Genomic DNA, 7,753 nt, shown 5'->3' with positions numbered 1-7,753 from the left:
TTCCCCAGTGTGGATCATCTGGTGGCTGATCAGGGTGCTGCTCTGCCTGAAGCTCTTCCCACACTCCAAGCACTTGTGGGGCTTCTCCCCATCATGAAGCTGCTCAGGGACCACCAGCTCTGAGCTCTGGCTGAAGCTCTGTCCACCTTCCTGGCTCAGGGTGGGTCTTTCCTCCTCAGAGCATTCTGGGCTGGGTGTTGAGCCCTTCCTTATGTAAGATCTTCCCCTGGGATTTCCTGCCTGTTGAATTCCTGTGCCATGGAGCTGCTCAAAACTGCCTCTTCCACAAAGTTCTGCCATGGGGATTTTTCCTCCCTGGTCTCCATCCTCAGCTTCTTCCCTGGGGGAGGAAGGACAAGGAGAGGATGGGATTTGCCTCTGTGCCAGAGGGAAGGGGAAGGAGATCCCCCCAGTGCATCCCCAGCAGGACGGGGTTGGCAGCAGGGTTGTCCTGCAGCCGGGGGCTGTGCTGGGCTGGGAGATGGAGCAGGAGAGAGGGGGAAAGGGGCACTGACTTCCTCCTCACCTCCCTGGGTGTCCCAGGGTTCCTTCCTCTTCCTTGCAGATTCCTCCTCTATCTGGTGAAGGTTTCAGGATGGGAAATTCTGTTTCGGGATGAAAACAAGGGATGAGCACACTAAATTTTGTACTGGATTGAAGGCAAACCAGGTGGAGAGTCTAAGCCAGACTTAGAATTTAATAAGAAAATGAAGATCAAGGCAATGATACAGAAACACTGCCCTAAACTGACAGAGTCAGGATATAACCTGACACCCTGTTGCTCAGGGTGGTGGCAGCAGTCCCATTAAATGGTGGCTGCAGTCCTGTGGGAGTGATGAACGTGATTCTGTCCAAGCAGTGATCCTGTAGAAGGGTCTGGTCGTCCTCTGAAGGTCCAGTGGTGGTTCTGGAGCTCTTATCCTCTGGGAATCCAGTAGGCAAGCTGCTCCTGGTGTTGCAAGGCTCAGCTTATATCCAGGTAGGAATGCTTGGATCCTCCCCCTGGGCGGAGCATGCCACAATGGGAGGATGGAATTTGATCAGTCCTGCAGTGACACTCAATGGCCCATTCCCAGAAGATATCTCCCCTGGAGGGCGTTATCAGGGCTGAGTCATGGAAGAGATCAAGAACACTGCCCCACCTGTTTATAGCAGTTGATGAAGATGGGGATTGAAAACATGCATTTGGTTCCATCTTACATTGCAGCCTGAAACAGTGGGGGAATCCCTGCTCAGGGGGTGAACACCACCCCCCTTACCCAAACTGGCTCAGGTGTGAAACCCCCACCCCGGGAAGGCCACACACACAGGGGACAATGTCACACTTGCCCTGCCCCATGGGAGGTCTCTGTCCCTCTCAGTCTGTGGCTGTCCCCCCTTTTCTCTTTCACAGGCCGGGGGCTTTGCCAAATCTAAGAATAATTTTTCTTTTGTCCCTGTCACCTTTGTGACATCTACATGGAGCTTTCCCTTCCTTTTCATACTCTTTTCAGAAAAGAGGTATCACAATGTATTGGGCCGAATTTCCACTTTTCTTTTATCAGAATGTGCCAGCAGCTGAGCTGGAGCTGGGCAGGACCAATGGATTTTGGAATTGCCACAGAATCGCTTCTACTGTGAGTTTACTGAATTTTGGGATTTGTTTGCGTTTTCACCACAAGTGACTTGTGGGAAGAGCAAATTCAAGGCATTTTCTGTAGGGTTAAGTTTGATTTTTGTCAAGAAACAACTTTACTTTGTCCAGTGCCCTGAGGATGGTCAAGGGGTCTCTGTTCCACTCGCCCTGGGGGATGCTTGGGAGGGGCTTGGGAGGGTTGTCCCTGTCCTTGTCACCCCAGGCCATTCCCCAAGGGGTGTCCCTGTCCCTGTCACCCCAGGCCATTCCCCAGGGGTGTCCCTGTCCCTCTCACCCCAGGCCATTCCCCAGGGGTCTCCATCATTCTCACCCCAGGGAATGCCTGGGGGGTCTCCCTCCCTCTCTCCCCTGTGCCAGGGGGTGCTCGGGGCAGTCTCTGTCCCTCTCAGCCCAGGGGATGCTCGGGGCTCTCTGTCCCCTGGCCCTGGGGGATGCTCGGGGGGTCTCCATCCCTCTGGCCTCAGGCAATGCCTGTGCAGGGCTGGGCACCAGGGGCTCTGTGTCCCTCTCACCGCTGAGGCTGCTCGGGGCTGGGGGGGCTCTGCCACCTTCTCACCCCTGGGGAGGCCGGGGGGGTCTCTGTCCCTCTCAGCCCTGCTGGGACCCCACCCAAACATCATCGGGGTCACAGGGACAGAGACACCCCCAAACCCCCAGAAGGGCTGAACCTGGGATTTGGTTTGGGGCTGAGGATTTAGGAAGGGGCTGGAATTGGGGCTGGCCTTGGAGTTGGGGCTGAGATTTGGATTAGAGCTGGGATTGGGTTTAAGGCAAGACATGGGATTGGCTTTAGGGCTGGGGTTGGGATTGCGTCTGGGGCTAGATGAGTCTGGGACTAGGATGTGATTTAATACAGAACTGTGAGTGTGTCTGAACATGGAGTGTGATGGAGACCAGGATCAGGGTCAGGTTTGGGACTGAGCTCACCCAGAGCAGGACAGGAGGGATGTCACTGTGGGAAGGTTTGGGGAAAATCCTGGTTTGGGGAGAAACAAGGTGTGAATGCCTTGGGTTGGGGATTCCTCTTTACCAAGTCCATCTCTAGAAGTCACCTGATGTCCATAAAAACCTCCAAAAATCAAGAGTGAATAAAAAAAAAGCCACCAGGAGTGTCCCATTTCCAGTCTCATCCCTCTGGTGTTCTGGTGGTCCCCTGTCTCTGGGCTGTTGGGGATCCCATGGGTCCTGGGGATCCCCCCTCTCCAGGGTCCTGCTTGGGGATGCTGGGGGGTTTTGGGGTCACAAGGTCCCTCTCTCCAGCCTCCCCTCAATCCAGCCACTTGGGGTTCCCCCCTCTTCCCACCACCCTGTCCTGCTTTAGGGCAAATTTGGGAGAAAACTCCCGAAAGGGGTTTCCTCTAGAATACAGATTCAGCAGCCCCACCCTCAGCCAGTTTGGGAAAATATTTTCTTGGAGAAAAGTGGAAAAAACCACTTTATTTAACAGGCAAAGCATTCACCAGCACAAAAATTGAACCATATTAAGCAATAAAACCTCCTGCTGCTGGAAAATAGGTGACAAACTCCAAAAGTCCTTCCTTGGGCTGGGGCTTGGCTCACTCAGTGTCTTATCAGTCTCTTATCAGTCCCTTATCAGTTTCTTATCAGTCCCTCCTGTATTGGAAATGCTGCAACCCAGGCTCAGCCCGGTGGGCCACAGGTGGGAGCTGCCGGTGGTGTTCTGGGTGTTCAGTGCAGAGCAGGTTTAAACAGCTCCAAAGAAAAAGAAAAACCACAGTCCAGGGAACTTCTCTGCCTCAGAGAGCTAAAAACTAACTAAAAGCAAAGGAGAGCTCTGTCCCGCCCTCTGTCCATCCAGGAGCCGGAATGTGGAGGAGTGAGTGCAGTGTCTGAAAACAAACTGCAGCTTCTTCCTCCTCCCCTTGGCTCTCAGAACCAGCCTTAAAGGTGCAGAACTCATTTCTGGGCTAAACGGACCGATGGGGCACGAGCATCATGAAGTCACCCCAGGACGCGCCCCTGTCAGGGTCAGGGGGTCCCGTCCCCGCCTCATCTCCGGGCTGCCGGGGGTGCCCCAGCTCCGGTATCGCCCCTTCCCCTCTCCCCGCCCCGGGGGTCCCCCGTTCCACAGCCCCGGCTCTCACGGGGATCCCCAAAACCAATGTCCCGCCCCGTCGGTACCGGGCCATCCCCACGTGGACCCCCGGGACCCTCCCGAGGGGCGATCGCGGCTCCTCTGCCCCCGAAAAAGCTCCTCTTAGGGAGCCCGGAGATACCCGGGGCTCGAGTCCGGGATCTGCCGGCTCCGAACACTCTCCAAAAAAATCCTCCCGGACACCCCTGGCTGGAGCCGGGGCGAGCTCGGCCTCGCCCTCACCTGCGGCTCGGGGCTGGGGGCGATGCTCCCGGGGCAGGGGCTGCTGCAGGCTCAGCGTGCGGGCGCTGCGAGCGCCGGGATTCTCCCGCTCCCGCTCCTGCTCCTCCTCTCCCTCCTCTTCCTCCCGCATTTCCTCCGCTGCCAGCCCGGACCCCCCTTTCCCACCCCTCTGCCCCGCGGCCCCGCAGCCCCGGCTGCTGGGTGGGGGAGCCCCCGATCGGCCCCAGGGCTGGGCAGGGGGCTCGGGGACCCCCCCGGGGCGGATCCGTGCCCCCGGCCCGAGCCCCAAACTCCGCTCCGGGGCCGCTGGGCTCTGCGGGTCCGCCTGGCAACCGGTGAGTCATCGGCGAGAAAAGCTCTGGTTGGCTGGAAATTGTTCAGCGCGTTCTCTGATTGGCTGGAATTGTGAAAGGCGCTGCGCCCTGCGGGTGTCCCCGGGAGCTGCGGAGTCTGGGCCGGAGCCTTTTCCTCTTTCTTTCTCCCCCTCTGAGAACTCTTTCCTATTTCTTTCTCTCTCTGAGATCTCTTCCCGATTTCTTTCTCTCCCTCACTCTTCCCCATTTCTTGTTCAGTTCAATCCAAGTTCGAGCAGATCCACAGGTTGCGTTCCCATGGTCTCATTCGCACTCCCCTGGGGCAGAGGCGTCTCTCCCTCGCGAAATCGTAACCCATGGGCAGGGTCCCTTCCCAGCCCAATCCTTCCAAGATTTTGTCGGGGACTCGCTTCCATTTCCTCCCTCCCTCTGCTTCCAGCGGGGAAGGTGCTGGGAAATGTCCATCAAAGCCACCTTTGCTGTGTGCTCTGGGAGCCCACAGAGCTGCTGGACCTTGTCCCCTGGCCCTGCACAGCTCCTTGGGAGGCTCGGCAGGAGCAGCACCCCGGCAGCCTCGGGAATGCCCCTCTGGGATCCATGGCACACACTGCCAGGGGCTGGAATTCCAGTTCCCAGACAGGAAAAGATGTTCCTGCCCTGGAAAGCAAAGCTCTTAAGAAGGAGCCAAAAGCCAAGTGGAGCAAGATCCTACAGTGACATTTCACTGCCAGCCTTCATAACTTCACCCATGGTTGTTGTAGCTCATGGACTGGGAATTAAATCAGGGCAGGGTCTGTGGTGGGAGATGCCCTGGGTCAAGGGAGACACTGAGAGAGAAACAGAGCAGGCAGAGAAAGGCAGGAGAGAAAGGAGTGAGATGAGGGACTACATTTTGTTCGTCACGAAAAAGAGACCAGTGTGTTACAAGAGTTGTCTGCTGACTATTTCTGTACTACTTCATGAGATATGAGCTACAAGGATACCAGGGAAGGGGTTGCAGGAGCCCACACATAGTCCCACCCAGCAAATGGTACAAACAGATAACTCACAGAAATAACGACCAGGGAAAGGCTGGGGAAGGGGCAGGGACAGATAAACACCCAGCAGGGAAACCTTTCCTGCTGACAAATGGTACAAGCAGATAACTCACAGAGATAACGACCAGGGAAAAGCTGGGGAAGGGGCAGGGGCAGATAAACAGTTTGCAAGGCAGGATATTTGCTTGCTTAAGCTTGATAGGACACATATTGCATTAATCATAAGATTTTGGTAATTTTCCACGGAGAAGTCACCAAATAAAGACATAGGGTGAAGAAGACGCAGCTGAGGAAGACTCCGCAGCCTTTTATCACCGACCACCAGGAGACAGAAGGATGACCCTCTAGCAACAACCAGCACAGGCGCAGAGAACTCCGAGATGACGTGGACTCCTGAAGGATGGAGAGGATAAAAGGACTGAATCAGAAACTAGTTGGGGCGGCAGTAGGTGGAGCGGAGACTCCCCTGTCGCCCAGCGCTAAGCCTTTGCTTACGTAGTATAACTGCTTCAATAATTAATAAATTCTTTGATTGGAAATTACTCGTTTTGAGTCAATTTTATAACAAGGAGGACACAAGCACAACCAGCTGAGAAGGTGGCACTCTGAAAACAGACCAGAACTGACTGAAAAGGAATATGAGAGAAAGAAATAATTTTGCACCTTTTATTTCCTATCAAAATACAATTTTTTCCCCTTCTCACAAACCTTTTGCCGTTGTCATTCAGCAGGGCTGTCAGAAAGTCCTTAATTCTGGGTGGATGTTCCAGACTGCAGCCACAGGCAAACAGGGAATGGGGATTTTCCTGCGCCTGGGGAGTGACATCCTCAGCTGAGGAAAGGAGGAGACACCAGAAGAAAATGGCAGCCGGGCTTCATCCTCCCACAGGAAAGAGAGGGGGGAAATCTCTCATCCTGTCTGCAGCTGCTCCCACAGGGATGTGAGGGCTGATCCCAGAGCCCCAAGGGTCACAGTCAGGGCTGCCCTCAGGGAATGCTCACCTGGTATTGAGGGGCAGCGTGGGAGCACCTGGATCTTGGGGCACCCAGCTGTCCCTCATGTTTGGAGGTGCCTGAGGAGGGCTGGGACAAAGCCAGGGACATCCCACAGTGACATCCCCCCTGTCCTGCTCTGGGTGAGCTCAGTCCCAAACCTGACCCTGATCCTGGTCTCAATCTCACTCCGTGTTCAGACACACTCACAGTTCTGTATTTATTCTCATCCTAGTCCCAGACTCATCTAGCCCCAGACCCAATCTCAACCCCAGCCCTAAAACTAATCTCATGTCCAGCTTTAAAGCCAATCCCAGCTCTAATCCAAATCTCAGCCCCAACTCCAAGGCCAGCCCCAATTCCAGCCCCTTCCTAAATCCTCAGCCCCAAACCAAATCCCAGGCTCAGCCCTTCTGGGGGTTTGGGGGTGTCTCTGTCCCTGTGACCCCGATGATGTTTGGGTGGGGTCCCAGCAGGGCTGAGAGGGACAGAGACCCCCCCGGCCTCGCCAGGGGTGAGAAGGTGGCAGAGCCCCCCCAGCCCCGAGCAGCCTCAGCGGTGAGAGGGACACAGAGCCCCTGGTGCCCAGCCCTGCACAGGCATTGCCTGAGGCCAGAGGGATGGAGACCCCCCGAGCATCCCCCAGGGCCAGGGGACAGAGAGCCCCCAGCATCCCCTGGGCTGAGAGGGAGAGAGACTGCCCCGAGCACCCCCTGGCACAGGGGAGAGAGGGAGGGAGACCCCCCAGGCATTCCCTGGGGTGAGAATGATGGAGACCCCTGGGGAATGGCCTGGGGTGACAGGGACAGGGACACCCCTGGGGAATGGCCTGGGGTGAGAGGGACAGGGACACCCCTGGGGAATGGCCTGGGGTGACAGGGACAGGGACACCCCTGGGGAATGGCCTGGGGTGACAGGGACAGGGACACCCCTGGGGAATGGCCTGGGGTGACAGGGACAGGCACAACCCTCCCAAGCCCCTCCCAAGCATCCCCCAGTGTGAGAGGCTCAGTGACCCCTTGAGCATTCCCTGGGCACTGGACAAAGCAAAGTTGTTTCTTGACAAAAATCAAACTTAACCCTACAGAAAAGGCCTTGAATTTGCTTTTCCCACAAGTCACTTGTGGTGAAAACGCAAACAAATCCCAAAATTCAATAAACTCACAGTAGAAGCAATTTTGTGGCAATTCCAAAATCCATTGGTCCTGCACACCTCCAGTTCAGCTGCTGGCAGGTTCCAATATAAGAAAAGTGGAAATTCGGCCCAATACATTGTGATACCTCTTTTCTGAAAAGAGTATGAAAAGGAAGGGAAAGCTCTGTGTAGATGTCACAAAGGTGACAGGGACACAAGAAAAATTATTCTTAGATTTGGCAAAGCCCCCGGCCTGTGAAAGAGAAAAGGGGGGACAGCCACAGAGTGACAGGGACAGAG

The sequence above is a fragment of the Agelaius phoeniceus genome (genome assembly GCF_051311805.1).
Source record: "Agelaius phoeniceus isolate bAgePho1 chromosome W unlocalized genomic scaffold, bAgePho1.hap1 SUPER_W_unloc_1, whole genome shotgun sequence".
NCBI lineage: Eukaryota > Metazoa > Chordata > Aves > Passeriformes > Icteridae > Agelaius > Agelaius phoeniceus.
This window is presented reverse-complemented; position numbering follows the sequence as displayed.